Here is a 23703-nt window from a genome sequence, read left to right on the forward strand (position 1 = left end):
AAAATAATGAAAAATTTAAAAAAAAATGGAAAAATTATTAATGATTAAAAAAATCTGGAAAAATTATAAATAAAATTTTAAAAAGCGTGAAATTTAAAAACGAAAAAAATCTTAAAAAATTAAAACAAAACCTGGAAATTTTATGAAAAAATTTAAAAATTCTGGAAAAATTAATAAAAATAAAAAATGATTAAAAAAATCTGGTAAAAAGAAAAATAATGAAAAAATTCGGGAAAATTAAAAAAAAAATCTGGAAAAAAATATTCGAATATTTTTTTCAAATATATATTGAAATTTTCGAATATTTTTCTCCAGAATATCATATTTAAAAAAAAAAATTTGAAAAAAGATTAATCATATTTAAAAAAACTAACTTTTCGAAAAAAATTATGGAAAAGATTTAAATAAAACTTCTTACTTTTGAAAATAAAAATATGAATTTTTTCCAGAATTTTTTAATTTTATGAGAATTGAAAAAAATCTTAAAATTAATTTTTGTTTCTAAATATATTAATTTTTAGAAAATTTTAATATATATTAATCTTTTCCAGATTTTTTATTTTATTTTTTCCGAATTTTTTCATTATTAGTGTTTTTGGGTTAATAGTGTTTTTTTAATTTTTATTAATTTTTCCAGAATTTTTAAATTTTTTCATAAAATTTCCAGGTTTTGTTTTAATTTTTTAAGATTTTTTCATTTTTAAATTTCACGTTTTTTAAAATTATATTTATAATTTTTCCAGATTTTTTTAATCATTATTAATTTTTTGATTTTTTTTTTTAAAAAAAATCATAAATGCCTCGTGGCATGAAGAAAAAAAAAATTGACACGTCACTGCCACGTAGGAGATTTTGCTGACTCATTGTGGTGAGGGGCCAATCCTGAAGAATCTTCATTTTTCAAGGGTGGAATCTAAAAAAAAAAAATTTACAGAGACTAAAACCAAAAGTGCACTATATTACAGGGGCCAAAAACACTATTAACCCTATATATAAAGACCTCCATTTGATTTATAAAATGATGCTACACTATATATATGAACACAACTACCTCATCCTTCATAAAACTACTTATTGATAAACAAATCAGTACACAAAAACCAATAACCTGTGTTGATTTATGTTGTTAGGTACTAGATTTTTATTATCCTACAAAGTTCACTATATAGAGGTTGGAACAGGGTTCCCACAACAACATTTGGTTATTTGATGTGGCTGGCAATTTGTGTTTGTTCCTTTTATTGAGAGAAAAATATTTCTTAAAGACTGTTTGAAATTTTGAATTGCTAACGGAGAATAAAATGAAAATTCAAAGCTAACTTATCATCTTTTTCTCCCATAAACATGTACTTACTCATGTGACATAGGACAAAAAATGGGACAAGTTTTGGCCTCAAAATGATGAAGTATATGTTTGGTGAATGGAAAAATCACGATACAAAGTCAGGAGAAGCTACAAATGGTATTTTTACAATTTCACAGTGAAGAGAGTCTAAGCAGAAAAAGAATAATATGGAAGAGAGAGGAAGAAGATGGAAACATCAAGGATTTTTAATTTTAAACTTTGTAATTTAGTGATTTTTAATTTCATCCCTATGTAATTTTTCGTTTTTGATTTTGGTCCCTGTAATCTTTCTTGGAAGGATACATAAGCCTGTTTTGCAACGCCAAACAATGCCACGTCAGCCACCGTTAGACACATCAGCGTTTTTTTAACAGAAGTTAACGTTAGGGACTAAAACCAAAAAGTTAACAACTTACAAGGTTTGTTTTAGAACAAAAAAAGATACAGAGACGAAAACAAAAAACACGCAAACTTACAGAAACCTTTTACATATTTAAGCCTTTCGAATTTAAAATTTGGAAGCTATATTGTGAGTTAGTGATAATAAGAGACCAAAAATGCATTCATGACTTCTAGAAATCTCCTGTTCTTATGGTTTTGAAGTAAAAGTTCATTAGAAATGAGACAATAATTATCCAATAGCTTTATTCACAAATTAAAAACAATCATCCGTGTTGAGAAAGAATAGTTGAACCCAACACATAGAATAATAAAAAATGAGAGAAATATTTTTTTTAACAAAAATTGATTACAAAGTGCGTAAAATACACTTTGTGTAGTCATTCTAATTTCTATGATAGCTAATATTACAATCTAGCAAATCTCTGACTATATCTAACAATCCCAAAAGTTCCTCTAGAGCATCCATTTGAGGTGATTATTACATCTAAATAAAGAGCATATCGGTCACAATTTCTAGGGGCCAAGTTTCACAATACAGCCATGAGCCAACATGCATATTATTTGATTAATTTCCATGTTGTTTTTTCATGGAAATCATTCCATATTGAACCTAACAAGATTGAGATCGTGATATGCTTCGGTTGTTGTGACTTATTCAAGCACAAACACACATCTTAACAATCAATGTTCATCACACAGATAACTAACCAAATCAAGTGGTGAAAGTCTAATGTAATGATTTTTATATAATTTTTTTTATGAACATGTGGCCATAGTTTATTCATTATGACCCTTTGGCCATAGAGTTAAGTGACCATCATTTCAATAATTCATAATTGAAATTATGATTTGTTTCTTCGTTGAATTAAATTGCATTGCATGTTAAATTGTTATTGGTTTTGTACGTAGTATTTATGTTTCTTGTTTGATTTTTCTTTGAACGTGTAAAACCTTACACTTTTTGTGATGACTCTCTATTTATGTATGTATGAATGCAGATATGAAGAGCTTTAAAACACCTTTCAAGGGTATTGTAGGTGATTTTAGGGGAAGAGCAGTACACTATAAAGATGATTGGATTTCTGGTCTCACTTCTGGAACCGGGTAAGCTTCTTTTATATATAAATTTATTCATGTTTGTATGTATGTATATATGTATGTATGTATTTTTCACCAAAAAAATTCATGCATGTGTGTTCATGGTTTGAAATTGTCAGTTACTTTGAGAATTTTAATATTGCGACGTTGGCAAATGCAGTTGATACGGCCACAGTTGCCGTTGTAGAGACGTTTAAAACCTCTACACTGCCGCCACAATGCAATTGCAGACCGTGATTTAGAACTATGTGTATAATCATGTAATGTAATGTAACGATAATAATATTAATGTAATGACAGGATATTGGCACCGACTATGTATATTTTCTTTGCTTCTGCTCTACCTGTTATTGCCTTCGGCGCGCAGCTCAGTAGGGAAACAGGTTGGTTCATTCTTTCTTGATCATTATGTCCTTTCACTCTGACCTAATGCACTCACTCTATGCATAACTTTTGGTATTAAGATTGAACAATTTCTTGCTTGTATTTTGTAGATGGAAGTTTAAGCACTGTGGAAACACTGGCTTCTACAGCCATTTGTGGAATCATACACTCCATTTTTGGTGGACAACCTCTCCTAATACTAGGAGTGGCAGAACCCACTATCCTTATGTACACATATTTGTACAATTATGCCAAAAATAAGGAAGGTTTGGGAAGAGAACTCTTTTTGGCTTGGGTAGGATGGTAAGTATAACATTTCCTACATAACCCAACTTAATTAAGTGCTTATAGCATAACTACTTATGTATAAGCTATTTCTATAACAAAAGATTTTCATATAATTAGCTATAAGTTGTTTTCATAAGCTCTCCCAAGTGCTTATGTAATTAGATAGACTAAATTAAGTCAATCAAAACAGGCTTGAATTTCATGTTTTAATCATTTTCTAATGGATGTTATTAACATTTCAGGGTTTGTGTATGGACTGCTCTATTGCTATTTCTTTTAGCAATATTCAATGCTGCCATTATCATCAACAGATTTACAAGAATTGCTGGCGAGCTTTTTGGCATGTTGATTACAGTCTTATTCATTCAAGAAGCTATCAAGGTTAGTTTCTGATATATTAGTTTGTTTTTGGTGGTATCAACTATCAAATGAAACATGAATTTGGCATAACACATAAGAAAAAGACTTTGATATATTATTGTATTGAATCTTTAGGGAATGGTAAGTGAGTTTGAAGTTCCTAAAGAGGGGGATCCAACATTGGATAAATACCAATTTCATTGGTTGTATGCAAATGGATTGCTAGGAATTATATTCACTTTTTGCCTTCTCTATACTTCTTTGAAAAGCAGAAAAGCAAGGTCATGGTTATATGGAACAGGTTTGTCAAGAAAACTCTTGGTGATAATTTGAGGCTTTGAGCCATCATTAGTGGATTTGGATTCAGCCACATCTTGGACTGCCCATATTTTAATTTCTTTTAAAAATATCGAACATGAAGTATCGACTGTCCAATTTTGATCCGACAGTCCAGATGTGGCCATCTATATGCAGTCATGAGGTTGCGACTGCACACAACCCGGATCAATCATTACCATGGTTGGAGTAAGGAATCTGACATTGTTTGTTTATTGAGCAGGTTGGTTGAGAAGTTTCATTGCAGACTATGGAGTACCATTCTTGGTAGTGGTGTGGACAGCTTTATCATTTACAGTAGTAGCAAGTAAAGTACCTTCTGGAGTTCCAAGAAGACTCGTTGCACCTTTGGCTTGGGAATCTGCATCATTACATCACTGGACAGTAATCAAAGTAAAACAACTTATAGCTTATTGAAAACCATTGGACTTTATTATATCTTTTGTTTGATAAATATCTTACACATAAGCGCTTTAACTAAGTTGTTTATCCAAACATGACGTAGTTTTGGAAGTTACTGACATAATTTCTACTGCAGGATATGGGGAAGGTTTCTCTGGAACATATTTTTGCTGCTTTTGTTCCAGCCTTAATGGTAGCAGGGCTTTACTTCTTTGACCATAGTGTTGCATCCCAACTGGCGCAACAAAAGGAATTCAATCTCAAGAAATCTTCGGCATATCACTATGACATATTGTTACTAGGTTTCATGGTATATATTTATATTTTGAGTAAATTACACTCCCCTCCCTTCAAAGATGCTTGAATTACACTCCTCTCCCCTCTTAAGTTAAAATATACACTCCCCTCCCCTCTTATTCAAAACATATTAGAAAAAAATTCACCCCCCCTCCCCTAAGAGAAGCTTGAATTACATCTCCCTCCCCTCTTATGTTAAAATCTACACTTTACTCCCTCAATATTCTTTTTTATTATTTCTAATAATCTAGCAAAAAATAATAATTTAACACACTTAAAAAAAATATTATTGCTGGTCTATTTTAATATAATAAAAAATTGAATACATATTTTTCGCTATTTTTTATTCACAATTTCATTAACATGTAGTTTTAAACTCTATTATAAAACATGAAACAACCCAAAACAAAATTAAAATATGTGAAAAATTACTAAAATCATTAAAACATGATTATTTAAAAGTTAATTTTATACTCTAATTTATAAAATCAATAGCAATATATTTAAATTTAATTATCATGACATTTAAACTATAAAGAAATGAATTAATTTTTCTTAAATGGTGATTCAAAATTAATATATATATATATATATATATATATATTATAAGAATATTTATTTATGTTCAAATAGATTAAAGTGTAGTGCATATTTAATTATTAAGGGAGAAGTTTGTAATTCAAGCATCTTATAAGAGAGGGGAGTATAAATTATAACATAAAAAAAATATTGAGAGAGTAAAGTGTATATTTTAACTTAAGAGGGGAGTGTAATTCAAGCATCTTTGAGGGGAGGGGAGTGTAATTTACTCTTATATTTTATATATGATATCTTGTATGGAGTTGTTTAATTGTCACTCACATTAATGATACCAACCGAACTAATGCTTTTCTTTGAATCAAACTTTTAGACTTTGCTTTGTGGACTAATTGGTTTGCCTCCTTCAAATGGAGTTCTGCCTCAATCCCCTATGCACACCAAGAGTCTGGCTGTTCTCAAGAAACAGGTGTGTAAATGAGTATCGATACTTGTAATTTTGTATTGAGTAACAAGATTGAATTTGATAACAAGGGTTTGTTTGGATTGACTTATTTGAGCTTATATATTGGTATAAGCACTTGTGAGACAGTTTGAGAGAGATTATGAAAACAAGTTATGACATACAAATAAGTTGTTTTCTGCTTACTTTCATAAGCTCTCAAGGTTACATGGTATTTGAAAATAATCTGACTTCATCTTTTTTTTTTAGATAAAATTTATATGATAAGTGATTATGTTGTAAACTCTTAATTAAGTTGTTTATATACACAAAGCCTGAATATGGTGATTCATTTTCCTTTGAATGGTAGTTGATCCGGAGAAAGATGGTTAAAAGTGCCAAGGAAAGCATATGGAAGAAAGCTAGCAACTCTGAAATATATGGAATGATGCAAGCATTGTGTATAGAAATGGATAATGATCCTAATGTAAGCCTACGCCTTCTGATCCTCTTATCCTTTTGCCAATAAATATATTCAGCAATTGTTTTATGTTTTTTATTATATGTTCATATTATATTCTGATCTTTGCCCTGTCCTATAAAATTCTTGCTCCGAACCTGCTATCATGGAGATCAAACACGACACGAATAATAACTAAATTACTAATTGTTCCTGAACATGGTTCTGCAGAATCATTCAGTGGTAAAAGAACTAGAGGATTTGAAAGATTTTGTCCTAAATGGTGAAGATAAAGGAGACAACAATAAGAGCACATTTGATCCTGAGAAACACATTGATACATATTTGCCTGTAAGAGTAAAGGAGCAAAGAGTGAGCAACCTTTTACAATCACTCTTTGTTGGAGTAGCAGTGTTTGCTATGCCTGCCATAAAAATGATACCAACTTCAGTTTTGTGGGGATACTTTGCTTACATGGCTATTGATAGTCTTCCAGGGAATCAGTTTTGGGAAAGGATATTGCTTCTTTTTGTAAGACCTAGTAGATGGTACAAGTAAGTGAAAGTTACTTTGATTTCACCATTTTAACAAAATAGACATGAAGCATTGAAATAGACACAAACACCGAACACGACATTCACACATCGGATACCGGACACATCTTTATTCTGAAGTGTCGGTTGTCATTGATTTCTGGTTCTAAAGCCAAACCTATCCTTGCAGGTTGTTGGAAGGTGATCATGCTTCCTTTGTTGAGTCAGTACCATTCAAACATATAGTATTGTTTACACTCTTCCAATGTGTGTATTTCTTGGTTTGTTTTGGAGTGACATGGATTCCAATTGCTGGAATGTTGTTCCCTTTGCCATTCTTTTTGCTGATCACATTGAGGCAATATATACTCCCCAAGCTGTTCAGTCCAAACCATCTTATGGAACTAGATGCAGCTGAGTATGAAGAAATACCTGGTGCTCCAAGACTAAGTTTCAATATATCCTACAAAGTATGCTATGCTTAATTTTATCATTTTTTTTATTTGCTTTGTCTGCAGTCACGATTTCACGCTCACGAAGTCAACACATTGGTAGCCATTAAATCGAGATCGCACGTTGCAGATTTCAAGCTCGATATTTTAGAGTGAAAAAAAATCAAAACCTGCTTGCTTTCTACACCGTTCGAACCCGATCCAAGGACTACCGATGTGTTGACTTCATGAATGTGTGGGATTGTGATTGCATGCAATCCGAAGCCTTTTCAATATGTTATTTCATCTCAATTATGTTTTACACAATAACCTAGGATATTAAAGAGTTCTTTACTTTTGTAACAGGAGGTTGAATCACCTAAAGTTGGATCAAAGGAAATAGGTAATGCTGAAATATTAGATGAGTTAACCACTAATAGAGGGGAGTTGAAGGTCAGAACTATGAGCTTTAGGGAGGAAAGAAATAATCAGGTAACCATAATTCAAATGTTGTTTCTTTGGATGAATTTGAGTCAAATAGTTTTATTCTTTCTCTAAAGAGATGCATCGTTTTTAATGATGAGTTTTTGCAGGTTTATCCTCATAAACTTGATTCAAACTAGAATGTGATATTACATGGTAACCGTGACTGTCCAATCCCATGCAACTAATAGAGTTTCCTCCTCTTAAAGAAGCAAAAATATACATCCATGAAGATCAAGTGTTGCAATATAAATTTTCTACGTGATGTTAGTGGAATTTGTAAGTAACATTAGAATATAAGTAGTGAAAAGTTGGTACTCTAGTTACATATATATTATTCCCTATGTGATGCTTCCATAAAATTTTGTTAATAGATCTAGAAGTGTTAAATGAGCCTAGTCCGAACTAAATTGTGGGTTGGCTAAACAAAAAATTTGCTTTTAATAATTTTAATCTAACCTGTCCTTGATATTGATGGATTGGACCAACCACGGGATAAAAAAGTATATACTTAATTGCAGTTTTTGTCTTCTTATTTTTCTAAATCCGAGATTTCGATCTTCCATTTTCTAATCTACAATTTTGGTTGTGATTAACTTTGTTAGTCATTAAATTTTTGTTTGTCGATCAATTTGGTCCTTAAATTATTCGAAATAGTTTTAGAGCCTCTCAATTTACTTAACTTGCATCAAATAAGTCCCCTTCATCAAATTTTATGATTAAACAATTTGCAACATTAGACGTTAATGTGTCATTCCACGTATGCAAGACTATTTTACAAATAAAAAAAAAAAATCATCAAGATATTCAAACCCAAAAACACATCAATCAACGTTAGTCCATCTTCTTCCACTCAAAAATTTATTTGATGAACTCATTCTATTATGCGCAATGGCTTTTGTTAATAGGCATGAATGAAAATGTGAAGCAACCGTTAATTGTAGGTGAATCAACCCCTACCTAACAAATGAATATCTTCCACTATGCTATTCTTTTTGTTACAATATATGGAATAAATTTACAGAACTTGTCCAATAAATCCTGGGTCGATTCATTATTTCCTTTACATCATCCTTATGAATATGAATGAATACACAACTTGGTGAAGTTAGAATAAGAGACTTCCGATCTTCATTAATCGAACGGTTAAAATATTTTTACCGTGTGAATTCAAGTCCTACAAATGCAGTTTCATGTTGATGACCAAACAAAAAACATTTTTTAGATGACTCCTTAATGCAGAATGACCTTTGATGAGAAGGATGTGTACTTACAATATCGACTTGGTTCATTGTTTCTGACCCTGACGGTGTTATAATTAATGGTGGGTGGGAAGTTTGAGTGCCAGTTTAATGTCCTGAGAGCAGAAAAGTCTCCTCCAGTCATAGTGGATTCTGTCATGGAACCATATTGTTCCTCTGATTCATATTTCAGAAATTGCGGTTGTTGATTAGACAAAGAAATAAATGTGAGTCTTTTTGTTCCTTCAGCTCAGACAAGGTATAAGTATAAGGCATAACTTATCATTTTGAAAAACAGAAGGAATGTTCCTACAAGTATTATATGCATGCATTAACAAAATCAGCTCACAATCGCATGTCTATGGTGCAGAATAGAGTTTAACAAGTTGATTCTAACATACAATAAAATTCTGTTGGATTCATGTGTCCAATTTGCAAAGCAAAATCTTTGGTCAAATCAATGTGTTGGACAATGGATCAACAAATGCTGGCAATTTTTTATGCTCTATAATTTGATGATTTGTTAAAAATGGTTTCTGTTATCTTATCTGCTAACTATTATTTTGTCTTCCTAACTGAAAGACACAGTAGTCACTACTTTATTTTTAGTAGAGTGTATCATTATGAGATTTCAATATCTTAAAATATGCTCTAGTGTCTGAATTCGTGGATTGGATTATTGATTGTTTATATTAGGTACTAAAAACTGTCTCTTAGGAATGGAGTGATTAATTAGGGGCTGGAGCAGTTTGTCTGTGATTGCGGTGGTGTAGAATCGGTGTTTGCAAGTGTTTGCTATTCAATTTGCAGGTGACTCAACTCAACATATCTACTGCTTTTTTAAAGGGATTGGTTGGCACATCTAGATCAATTCATTGGGTCGTTTTCAAATAGAATGCTTGTGTTTTGAGTATTTGGAAAGCAAGAAATGGAAAACTATTTCATAACAGACCATTTAGGGTACACGTAAGTTGGCTGAGCAGGAGAAATTGAATAGTCTTGATTATAACATAAAATATCTCAATGATGCTTGAATCCAAGTGCTAGTTTGGGGTTTATTTGACTGTGTTTTCTGCTGTCCAAAGTAGCGATACATTTCTGATATGTCGCAGTTTATTCTGGACAGATTTCAGGTCTGTCATAATTGCTTGAGATGTTTTGTGTGGAGATCATTCTTTCTACAGTCTGCCCTGGTTGTCATGCATGAGGCTATTCGTTTGTTTCTTTGCATTGTAATTCTTTTCGCTTCCGTGTTAAGCTGGTTTTGTAGCATCCTTCGTAAGTTAGAGTTTGACGGTTCTATTCTTTCTGCAACTTTGCAGACTGGATATTTTGTTCTAATAAATTTGTTTGCTTCTACATAAATGAAATTATCCTTGAATCCATACGCAACTAGTCTGTAGTGAATGGTGTACTCAGGCTTCGGCATTCACAATTTTCTTTTTTTGCAAGGTGTGTCACACCTGCGTAATTGTTTCTTGCCAGCATGTGAGTACCTGACACCGTCTCACCACTTATACGATAACACAAGCGGCAAGCATTGTCATTGTTGCCATCGATGCCAGTGTCATTGTCGTTTTTGTCACTCCTCTCCGGAGTGAGAATTGGTTGCTGCCACAACCTGAAAACCACCTCAGCAAAATCACCATTTATAATTGGCAGATTGATAGTTAGGTCGAAAATGGAGGCTACGCATCCACACTTTAACCACATGGAGCGTTGTGATGTAAGATCACACTTCCAGTACTACCATCAGAGTCAATAATAGTAACAAATTCATGTAAATTGTTATCTTAAAGATATAGCATGGTTAAAATTTTGAAGAAAAAAAAATTAAAATTCAAGAGAGTAGCACTCATTTCTGGGATTTGCACGAGAGATGTGTTGTACACTTTAGCATTTTCTTTTTATTATATAGAAGTGCATTTGTTGAGAGGATTATATTGATAGAGATGAAAGTAGGTCGGATTAAGTTAGACTTTGATTTAAATAGGTCTAACTATTTTAAGAGTAATGATTGAAAATTTTACAGGGACTAAAAGTTGAAGGAAAATTTTAGAGGAATTAAAACAAAAAATTGGTATATTTATAGGGACCAAAAACATATTTAACCCTACTTTTTTTAAATAAACTAATAACATATGATTTTGTGAATCTCGCACCATACTTCTTTTCATAAAATGCCATTTTTCTTCTATTGTTGCTGTTGTGGGACTTTTGAGTTTGACATCATTTAAGAGACAAGGTAGACACTTCTCGTTGTAAAGTCAAAAAAAGAAAAACAGCAAGTAAAAGTAACATTAAATGAGAAATCAAAAATGATTTGATTTCCATGTTCATTTAAGAAGTATTATAAAGCTTTCCTTTCTTCTAAAGAAAGCATCAAACAAAATTCATAAACCCATATATTTTGGATTCGCTCTTCTTTGGAACGGGTTATGGATGTTGATGATAAATGAAACGCTGCGGTGGAAGCTCATCTCGTGTTCAGAATCCTTGTAATGAAAGGCGAATAAAACACAAAATGGTTTATTTGATTGGTGTAGAATTGTGATGAAGATCTGGTACTGCTGGGTTTATAATTGTTGTTGATTTTTTAGACTAAACTAAACCCTAATCCTGTTTTTATAGGTACCGAGATTTTTTTGTTTATTTTCTCACCCTGTTTTATGTATTTCAACTTCTTTTCTTTTTATTATTTTATTTTCTTTCTTTGCTTGTGGTTTTATATTCCTTGCTAGCTCATTTTTTAATTTGCAAATTTGTGCATTATAAGACAAATGTATATTCTCTCAAATAAAATAAAAAAGATAAAATTCCCGTGAGCTTAACTCAGTTGGTAGGGATATTGCATATTATATGCAGGAGCCGGGGTTCGAACCCCGGACACTCCACTTCTCCACAATTAAATTGTGTGAGCTCTAGCCACTAGGCTACTTGACCAAAAAATAAATAAATAAATAAAAAAGACAAATGTGTATGTTACCGATACATATTATTTTTACTCTTTTTTTATTTATCTATCTATGTTTGTAAATTTTTTTATGGTTTGATTTCTTGTGGTAAAAAATAATCAAAAATTGGGCTCAATTGGTTAACGGACTTAAAAACAATAACAAGTGATTGAACTCAAATCGTTAATTTATTTAAACATTGTTTGATGAGTATGAGTTATGAATTCTTATTATCAAACCCATTTGATTCCGATACATATAAGTGTGGGAGTTCTTATGCGAAATGAATTTCATTTTGAGGGAAAAAGGAATCTATAAACTACCACACGTTAAGTCATATGTGCTTATGATTTTAATTTGCATATGTGTATTTCAAGGTGGGAAGGAATTGCAGATGATTCAATAGTTTTCTTGGAAGCAATTATAGTAGAGACATCAACCCGTTGCTTAAAAAAAACTACTCCCTTCGTCCCAAATTGTATGTCGCTTTAGGAAAAAAAATTGTCCCAAATTATATGTCGCTTTACAGTACCAATGCAACATTAATGTTACTTTTCCAATTGTAACCTTAACTATTTATTATTATCTCTTCTTTCAATTCTTTCATTTATCTTTCCCATATTATTTATTAAGGATAATTTTGTAAAACAACTCATAATATCTTTTTTTTTCACGCAATACTAATTGCATTTCTTAATATGTGTGAAATGCCCAAAACGTCATACAATTTGGGACGGAGGGAGTATAATCAAAAATGCATTTTCATTTAAAATTTTTGTTTAAATAACAATTATTAAAAAAGAAAACGTTTTTTAAATAAAATAATTTTCTAAATTAAACTTAATTTTTTTTTTGTAACAACCACTGTTTTTTTTATTATTTAAAATTATTTTTCATTATTTAAAATCTTTTTAAATAATAACAGTTTTCTCTAAAAAAAACGTTTTAAAAGAGTAACAGATTCTTGTTAGTAAAGGAGTAAAAGTTTTAAAAAAAATAATAGTATTTTGCCTTTTTCTTTTTTTAACATTTTTGTCTAATAAATTGTTTAAGTGTATAAAACATCATCTATTTAAAAGAAGAAAAAAAATACAACTGTTTTGTACTTCACGTTAATTCAAACTTTGAAGTTCTACTTAAATTTAAAAAAAAAAAAAATCAACAGCTGTAACTTATCTACCAAAATAAATTAACAGATCTAAAAATAACATGCAGCTATATATAACTAAACTTATCATCATAATATAAAGAAAAACATATATCCAATATGCATTTCTTAGAAGAAAAAAAACAACATACATATTCAACATATACTCTACAAATAAACTTGAAACATATAAAACATATATCTTAAAAATAACAACATAATATCCTAAAACATACATATCCCTGTGTAATTACCAGATTTCATGTGGTTACACACCATGTGTTCCTCAGGAACACGGAGAGAACAAGAATACCAACATCAGCAACAAAGAGTGCGATTTGAACATCTAAAGTAAAAGTGGGTTGAAAACCAGTGTCTATTAGGTTAATCTGTCAGGACAATATGCATTATAAGCAAACCAAAAACTATATATATATATATATATATAATTAAGGACCAAATTATACCGTCACCGTCTCAAAATAGTTGTTCAATTTCAGGTTTACATGGGTATTTATGAATGATTGATAGTGTTTTTCAATAGTAGTAAAATATGTGTCATTTACTAAATCACTCTTATTAAGAATAGTTAGTGGAATAATTATAGAGGATTGTAACGCAATAAATAAAAGAATGTTTATGGGAAAAAAGATAACAAATGTTGCATTGATATTGTAAAATGGTCAAATAATTTGAGATAACTTTTTATAAAAAAAGAGCAAATAAAAAAATAGAAATACTTTAATTTATATCAAGTTGTTAATGATAGTAAGCCAAATTAGAGACTTGTTTTAGTCACTGGTTTAAGTTGTTCTTAATTTGACTTACTATCAAGTTAGTGTAATGACAAAAACACACACATTATAAATTGAAAACAGCAACTCAACACACAAACACACACATTCATTATATTATGAGTATATCTTTAATATCTCAAATCAGTTGCTCCTGTGCAAGGTATGTGTCATCAGTTGCTCCTCTGCAAGGTATGTGTCAACCTTCGTTGTTCCTGATGAGAGAGTTGGATATAACCCCTCACACCCCTTGTTCTTATCTAACTCTTTTCGTGTTCCACAAGAATCGATAGATCTTCGATCCGACACGAGTATAAAGCTTTCATTTCTTCAAAAGAAAGCATTAAACGAAATCCAGAAATCCATACATTCCGGATTCGTTCTTCTTTTGAACGGATAATGGATGTTGGTGATGAATGAACGGTGGATGAAATGCAACATGGTTTATTGATTGGTGTAGATTTGTGATGAAGATTTGGTGTTGTTGAGTTTATAACTGTTGTTGCATTTTTTTACTAGGCTAAACCTTATTCCCTTTTTATAGGTACCCAGATTTTTTTGTTTATTTCTCACCTTGTTTTTTGTATTTCAACTTCTTTTCTTTTTATTATTTTCTTTTCTTTCTTTGCTTGGATTATGGTTTTCATTTTGTAATTTGCAAATTTGTGCAATATAGGACAAACGTGTATGTTATCAGTACATGTTATTTTCACTCTTTTTTCTATCTATCTATCCGTGTTTGTGACTATTTTTATGGTTTGATTTCTTGTGGTAAAAAATGAATCAACAATTGGACTCAATTGGTTAACAGACTTTAAAAAAAAAAAAAGTGATTGAACTCAAATCGTTAATTTATTTAAACATTGTTTGATGAGTATGAGTTATTAATTCTTATTATCAAACCCATTTGATTCCAATACATATAAGTGTGTGGGTTCTTATGTGAAATGATTTTCATCTTGAGGGAGAAAAGCAATTATAAACTACATATGCTATATCATGTGTGCTTATGATTTTAATTTGCATATGTATATTTTAATGTGGGAAGGAATCGCAGATGATTCAATAGTTTTCTTGGAAACAATTATAATTGAGACTTCAACCAATTGTTTAAAAAAAATTATGATTAAAAATGTATTTTCATTCAAAAAAATTATTTAAATAAAAATTATTAAAAAAGAAAACGTTTATTAAATAAAACTAACTTTCTAAATTAAACTTAATTTCTTTTTTGTAAGAACAACAAAAATTTTATTATTTAAAATGTTTTTAAATAAATAATAGTTTTCATTAAAAAAAACAACAACAAAAAAAAACAAACGTTTTAAAAGAGTAACAATTTCTTATCAAAAAAGGAGTAAAAGTTTTGAAAAAAAAAATAGTATTTTGGTTTTATCTTTCTTAACATTTTTGTCTATTAAATTGTTTAAGTGTGTATCAAACATCATCTATTTAAAAGAAAAAAATACAACTGTTTTATACTTCACAGTAATTCAAACTTTGAAGTTCTACTTAAATTTTAAAAAAAGTTTAACAATTGTAACATATCTACAAAAAATAAATTAACAGATCTAAAAATAACATACAACGATATAAACAATTATAGAATATAAATATATAATTAAACATATCATCATAATATAAAGAAAAACATATATTCAACATGCATTTTAAAAAAATAAAAACATACATATTCAACGTATACTATATACATATAAACTTGAAATATATAATAACATACTACCTCCGGTCCTATTTATAAGAGAAATTTAGGTCAACAAAAGTGAATGTATTTGGACTGAATTTTTAACTAGATACATCAACTTTTGTTGACCCAAAATTCTCTTATAAATAGGACCGGAGGGAGTATATCCTAAAACTTACATATTCATGTGTAATTATCAGATTTCTTGTGGTTACACACCGTGCGTTCCTCAGGATCACTAGAGAGAACAAGAATACCAGCATCAACAACAGAGAATGCGATTTAAATATCTAAGGTAAATGTGGGTTGGAAACCGGTGTCTATCAGGTTAATCTGTAAAGACAATATGCATTATAACTAAATCAAGACAATATGTGGGTTGAGACCAAATTTAGGATCAAATTATACCGTTACCGTCTCAAAATAGTTGTTTAATTTGACTTTTACATGGGTTTTTAGGAAAGATTAATAGTATTTTTCAATAGTAGTAAAATATATATCATTTACTAAATCACTCTTATTAATAATAGTTAGTTGAATAATTATAGAGGATTGAAATGCAATAAATAAAATAATGTTTATGAAAAAAAAAACAAATGTTGCATTAATATTGTAAAATGGTCAAATAATTTGAGATAACTTTCTTTTAAAAAGAGGACACATAAAAAAGAGAAATACTTTAACTTATATCAAGTTGTTAATGATAGTAAGCCAAATTAGAGACCTATATTAATCCCTGATTTTTTTTGGTTACAACATGATAATAATAAAAAAATAAAAAAAAACAACCCAGCACATAAGTTGTTTTTAATATGACTTACTATCAAGTTAGTGCATTGATAAAAATGACAAAAACACACACATTAAAAATTGAAAACAACAACCCAGCACACAAACACACACATTCATTATATTAGGAGTATATCATTACTACCTCAAATTCGTTGCTCGTGTGCAAGGTATGTGTCAACCTTAGTTGTTCATGATGATAGGGTTGGATGTAATCCCTCACACCTTGGTTCCTATCTCACTCTTTTCCTTTTCCACTAAAAGTTCATGAAATGTTTGTAGCCGTCATTAAGAATAATCCTCTGCTATTAAGTCCTGCCCAATCAACTATCTTCATCATGTTTTGTAACTCTTTGACGCCACCAAATTGCTTCAGTAAATGTGGAGGGAATGATTTCACCATGTATTGTAGGTTCCTACTTCAAGATAGCTTACTGAACTCCTTTGCAATACGCTTGTACTCTTCCATCAACTCCAACATTTCCCTACTAGACAACCAGAACCTCGTGCTATTTGCATCATATGTGATTCATTCATGATATTTGGGTTCGAACCGTCTAATTATGAAACATTAACAATTAAGTTTGAAATGTGAAGATATATTATATATTATTTCATTGAGAGCAAAAATATTGTATGCATAAGGTTGACATCTTCAACTATCAATTCATTATGCATACCTTCATTTGTCATTGAATCCATCATTGTCATGTAATTAACGCTTAAGTTTTGCCGAGCTTTCTTTCTCATGGAAGCATAGAAACGAACTATTTTCTTTAGAGTTGAAATAAACGCACCTAATATCTCTGACTTTAATCTCTTTGAATTGCTGACTTTAGATGAGGTAGATTTTACAAACACAATAATTTTAGAGTGGTTTAATACTAAATTTCCAAATTCTTTCAAATGATACAGATATATTTTACATATATTGTAGTATTGAAACAACTGGGGTAGTTCAAATTTTGGGGTAACAAATAAGCAATACACTTGCATCTGTGACTTCGATACTTGTTAAATTCATTTGTTTATAGTTGCAAAAATTGAAAGTAGATATAATAGTTATCCTGGTAGTAACACTTACGTGCTAAGAGAACCACCACCTAAGATAATATTCCTAAGAATATTATTACCATGAATATCATTTCCTGGCAGGGGCGGTTTCACCGTCCGGCGACCCCGGGCGGTCGCCCGGGCTCGATCGATAATTAATGGCGGATCTTCCTTAGAACCCATGGTACCGCAATGTTTCTATATATATTATATCAGGCATTTTATTTACATATTTTCTAGTTAGTGCAGTGGAGAAGCAGTTATTATTTCTCTTAGACGTTGCGGGTTTGAGTCTTCCTTCTTGTCCCTTTTTTATATTTCTGTATATATTTACTTTTTTGTCAAAAAAGTTCCATGGTGGGAATCAAACTCACACATCTGGGTCATACTCATGCAAATTAAACCACTACAGCAGTTAACAGTTTTGATTAATCTTTCAAACAGCTTAATATATATTTCATAGAATTTTGGTACCCCCGAGAAAATAACTCAAGATCCGCCACTGCCGATAAATCCTTCAAACAACTTAATACGACGATCCTTTTTTATTTTTATATGACTATTTATCTATATATATATATATATATATATATATATATATATATATATATATATATTTTTTTTTTTTTGAAGGAAGGAATTTATATATATATATATATATATATATATATTATGTCACATGTGAATTTGCGATAAATTTTTCGCCCAGTCTCTATGTAATTTCTGGCTCCGCCACTGTTTCCTGGATCAACATTTTAAATTTATTTACTAAAGATATGTAAGAAGCTTTAATGCTTGGGATGCAATTATTCAATATCAAACAAAATTCTTCCTAAGGTATATACTAAATTCTGAGACATGAAAACATTGTATACTATATGACCTTCAGGAAAGCACGTCAATTCTCCTAGAAGAAAATCTTTAGATTGCTTCTCCTACAAGTGACCAAGATGGAGGGGAGAGGAATTGTTTAGCTGAGAGAGTTTTTGCTAAAAGTGGTGGCGTTGAGTTGGAAAGTCCTCTTGCACCGAAGGCCACCTTGTCGTGTGAGACCGTGGAGGAATCGGTAAATCACCTTTTTCTTCATTGTCGAGACGCAATGTCTATTTGCGCTAGTTTAATGAGGTGGTTGGGAGATTTAATAATTTAGAGATTATTTTTTTTTTATAGATTTTAAAATAAATTAGAATTTATGATTTTTGTAATAAAAATCACTCTTTTTAAAAAAAATAATAATAATTAAGTTTTATTGAATACAACTCTTTTGTCACAACATTGTCTCACTTTTTTACCCTTTATATTTTCTAGGATACGCATCTGTAAAGTATCTTATAAGTATTATAATGTATCTGTGGAGTATCCGATAAAATATATTTTAAAAATTAAAATAATTAATTCTATAAAGATACCAAAACTAACAAACTTCTAGATAAGGGGACAAATATAAGAAATAGTACTAAAATAAAGTAATTAAAATTGCATTAAAACCTTGTTTTTATTGCATTTGGATGAATAAATCTAAAAATAGTGTTTTTCTCTCCTTGATTGGTAGATCCCAACATAAGTAATTTCCGCTTCAAAAAGAGATAAAAATATAATTTTTTGAGATTCATCGTTCTGATCACGAGAGAAAATTTGTTTTTACTCGTATGAAAATTGTGGTAATGAGAGAGTAAAAATATGACCTAAAAATACTTCATCCGTTTCAAATTAGGCATCCTTTTGAGTTTTACACGATAATTAAGAATGAAATTAGATTTCAAAGAATTCTCGTAGGGTCTGTTTGGAATAGATGAAAGATAAAGGAATGAAAGGATAGAGAAAGAAAGTGAGTGGATACAGAGACTTTCCACTGTTTGGCAGCACTTCAAAAAGAAGAGGAAAGAAAGTTTTGAGATGAGACCCACGCTCAAAACCTTTATGCACCTCCATGGACAGAAACATGGAGAAGGCACCAACTTTATGACAAAAAAGTCCAAAATAACCCTAATATAATATATTATAGCATCGTGCCAAGCATATTAACGTTTTGCATTAGATCTTTGTACAAGCATGCTAGGCAAGTTAAGATTTTGACATATACTATACACATTTCTTCTCCCAACTTAAAATAAATACTTAAATTGTTATATCTAAATGAAAATATATTTAAATGTATAGATATAATATTAAATTTAAAATGAAATATGTAGTTAAAAAATTTCAGGATGTAATTGTCCTTTTACAAATATACACATCATTCATTCCTTCCACTTTATATTCACTTTCACTCATACCAAACCACTAAAACAATCATTTCACTTTCCACTCTCGATCTTTCCTTTTACAATCTTTCCTCTTACATTCTTTCCTTGAACTTTCTTTTGCCAGCCAAGCAAAGTCGTAGTTCATTAATATAGGACGAGATCATATTACACAAACTTTCATGAGTGTGTGTTGTATAACTTAACTGGTGTGAATTAAAAGATAAGAAGTTTGAGATCCATGAATCAAATCCAAACAAAAAAAGAAAAACAGGTCTTACAATTAGGGTTGGGAATAGGCCAGGTCGGCCTACAGGGGCTTACGGCCTGGCCTGGCCTGGACTGTTTAGTAGATAGGCCTAGGCTTAGGCTTTTTAGAAAGCCTGTTTAGTTAAATAGGCCAAGCTTAGGCTTCAAAAAAAGACTGTTAAGCCTAATAGGCCGCCCTATTAATACTTATTTATTAAAAAATATTTTTTTATATTAAAATAATTGTATATATTAAAAATATAAACATATTTTTCTCTATCTATTAGTCCCTTAATAGATTTTGTTGTTATAGGCTTTTATGTAGGCTTTAATCTAGTTGAAATTTACTTGTAGTAAAATAGGCTTTTAAGTAGGCTTTAAGACATGTTTAACCTATTTAGTAGGCCAAATGAACTATTTGATGGCCTTAATGTGAAGTAGGCTTGTACAGGGGCGGATGGTAGTACAAGGGAGGGGTAGCCCTTGCTACCCCAATTTTTTTTTTTTTCTTAGCGAGTAGGTATATTTTTATATTTAGCTACCCCTAATAATATATATTTAGCTACCCAAGTTTAATTTTAGATGAAATAATTTTTTCTATCTTTATTTAACTTTCGGTCGAACTTCAAATTATTTGATAATATTGTATAAGAATCGAAAGATTAACACCCAAAAGAGATAAATAATAAATAATAATAATATTTCGTTTATTTAACAAATAAAGTAATACAATTGTAGGCCCACACGCTCTCAGCCCACCAGCACCACACACTTTATAGCTATGTTTGTATTGGTTTGATACTTCCCGTCTCAATAACAACAATAAAGAAACCTTTTTCAACAATAAAAATGATCAAGAAAATAGTCATAGACAAATTAAATGTACAATGAGTTTCTTGCAAATAACCTATTTATTTACATTTGAAAAGACTAAGATTTGTTAATTTTAATCCTTAATTTTTTGTTAGAGATTAAATTCAAGACTAAAAACACTTTTTTTTTTAAAAAAATTTAAAAAACAAAGACAAAAATTGAATAATTTTTTTAGGGAAATTCTTTGTTACCCATCTGACTATGGTGGGTATTTGTACCCATGACCTTTTAAGTCGGCTAAAATGTTAACTGACGTCATAAGATTTTATTTTTTTTTTAATTTTTTTTAATTTTTTAATTTTTTTTTTAGGAACAAGGTTTGCTCTGATACCAGAGTTTTAGCAGAGTGCGGAAGACTTTTTCTATAAACAAATTTAAATTTTTTTATCTAGTTTTTCGAGTTGTAGAGACAACTTGAGCTTTGTAATTTATTTATCTCTTTTGGGTGGTGTTACTCTAAGGCTTTAATTCCTGATCAATGGTTTTTCTGTTTCTTCGAATAGATATTTCTCAGCTTCTATCAAGGAAAAACTATTTCTTGCTAAATTTCTAAATATAGGTGACTTTAGGGTAACTAAAGGTGTAAATAATTCATCAATATGAATTGTATTTTGTCCTATAAATTCTATGCTATGGTGTGAATTACTTAAAGCATAATTAATTCTATAACAGATTGTAAAAGATGATTACCCTTTTTCATAAAATTCGAGTTTTCCAACTTATAATGAAAAACTATAGATCTATCTAGATCTTTATCTTTTAGAGATAATCCCATTTGTAAATTTATATCAAATTTTATTTTTCCATATTTTAAATTACACTTTACTTGTGCAATTGTTGCTTGTCTTTTGTCTAAAATCCTAGAGTCTTCTAGGGCTATTTCTAGAGGTCATAAAGGTGTATTGATTCACCTATAGAAATAGCCCTAGAATACTCTAGGATTTTAGACAAAAGACAAGCAACAATTGCACAAGTAAAGTATAATTTAAAATATGGAAAAATAAAATTTGATATAAATTTACAAATGGGATTATCTCTAAAAGATAAAGATCTAGATAGATCTATAGTTTTTCATTATAAGTTGGAAAACTCCAATTTTATGAAAAAGGGTAATTATCCTTTTACAATCTGTTATAGAATTAATTATGCTTTGAGTAATTCACACCATAACATAGAATTTATAGAAAAAAAATACAATTCATATTGATGAATTATTTACACCTTTAGTTACCCTAAAGTCACATATATTTAGAAATTTAGCAAGAAATAGCTTTTCCTTGATAAAAGTTGAGAAATATCTATTCGAAGAAACAGAAAAACCATTGAACAGGAATTAGAGCCTTAGAGTAACACCATCCAAAAGAGATTTTGAAATCTCAGAAAAAAAAGAGATAAATAAATTACAAAGTTCAAGTTGTCTCTACAACTCGAAAAACTAAACAAAAGAATTTAAATTTCTCTATAGAAAAAAGTCTTCCGCACTCTGCTAAAACTCTGGTATCAAAGCAAACCTCGTTCCTAAAAAAATAAAATTAAAAATTAAAAAAAAATTAAAATTAAAAAATCTTATGACGTCAGTTAACTTTTTAACTGACTTAAAAGGTCATGGGTACAAATACCCACCATAGTGAGATGGGTACACAAGTTGTCACCATTTTTTTAACCCTAAATTATAATTTATAGGACTAAAAATATATTTTATTCTTAAATTTAATATGTTTGTTTTTTTAAAAAAATCTTCTTTATAGTTGGCCCCTGCATAAATTTTTTGCGAGCTTTGCTGCTGGGCCTGTAAGTAGGCTTTCAGGCCAGTCCAGGCTTTTAAATAGGCTAGGCCAGGCCTAGAAAAACGGCCTATGATAGGCCATAGGCCAGGCCCAGGCTTATGATTTATTTCGTAGGCCAGGCTCAGGCCTATCAAAGCCTGGCCTGACCTGGCCTATTCCCACCCCTACTTACAATACATTTGTCATTAAAAAAGGCTTTCCGCACTGCCTAGTATTAATATAAGCCTAATATATTATTTTAACATAAATTCTTGTTTTTTTTTTCTTTCTTTAATTCACATTATTTCTTATATTTAATTATATCCTTAAGACTTAGTTTTATATTATACATGACTCCCTTAGTGCCTTAGATACGCAAAGGTGGTATTGAGTATGGGCACGAGGGACGACCATTCAAGATACCATTTTCTTGAGCAATAGAAATTGTTATTTTCATGTAGTAGTTATTACAATATAGATATATTTTTCTTTAATTCACTTTCACTAATTAAATTAAAAATATATTTTTTGTAAACTTTGATTTAAAATGAATCTTTTAGAACAAAATGTACAAGAAAAAATATACTATTTTTTTTGAAGGAACATGAATAAAAATATTCAAAGAATTAAAAGAGCAAAACTTTATCGGTCACAAATAAAAAACAAAAATTAAGGACCGATCCTGTGTACATAGTCATTGTAAGAAAAAGGAATTAGTTACTTTCCCTTGGCATTATTTGCATGGAAGTGCCCATCCTCACAAAATGATCGGTTACTAAAGTGTGATTGGTGAATGATACTTTTCTTTAAAGCTGTTTAACTAGTTTCATAAGGAAAAAAACTACAAACAAAGTAATCAAAATTTAACATTAACATGTAGCATTAATTAAAATGTAATTAATATTATCTTTGTGTGTAGCTCAATTGACAAAAACAATGCATTGTTGTATATTAAAGGAACCAACAAACTCTCTCGACTGCTGCATTGCATGACTTCACACTTTATTTCTTACTCCGTCCGTACGTTCAAATCAAACCAAAACGTCGTCGTTTCAACTTTCAAATTTTTACTTCTCTGTTTTCAAACTAGT

General features: G+C 30.2%; 1 pseudogene; it reads left to right on the plus strand.

Moving 5' to 3' along the window:
- The first annotated feature begins 2732 nt into the window (after positions 1-2732).
- Positions 2733-8275, plus strand: LOC120578278 (boron transporter 4-like; annotated as a pseudogene).
- The last annotated feature ends 15428 nt before the right edge of the window (positions 8276-23703 follow it).

Source organism: Medicago truncatula, chromosome 2, assembly GCF_003473485.1.
Source record: "Medicago truncatula cultivar Jemalong A17 chromosome 2, MtrunA17r5.0-ANR, whole genome shotgun sequence".
Classification (NCBI taxonomy): domain Eukaryota; kingdom Viridiplantae; phylum Streptophyta; class Magnoliopsida; order Fabales; family Fabaceae; genus Medicago; species Medicago truncatula.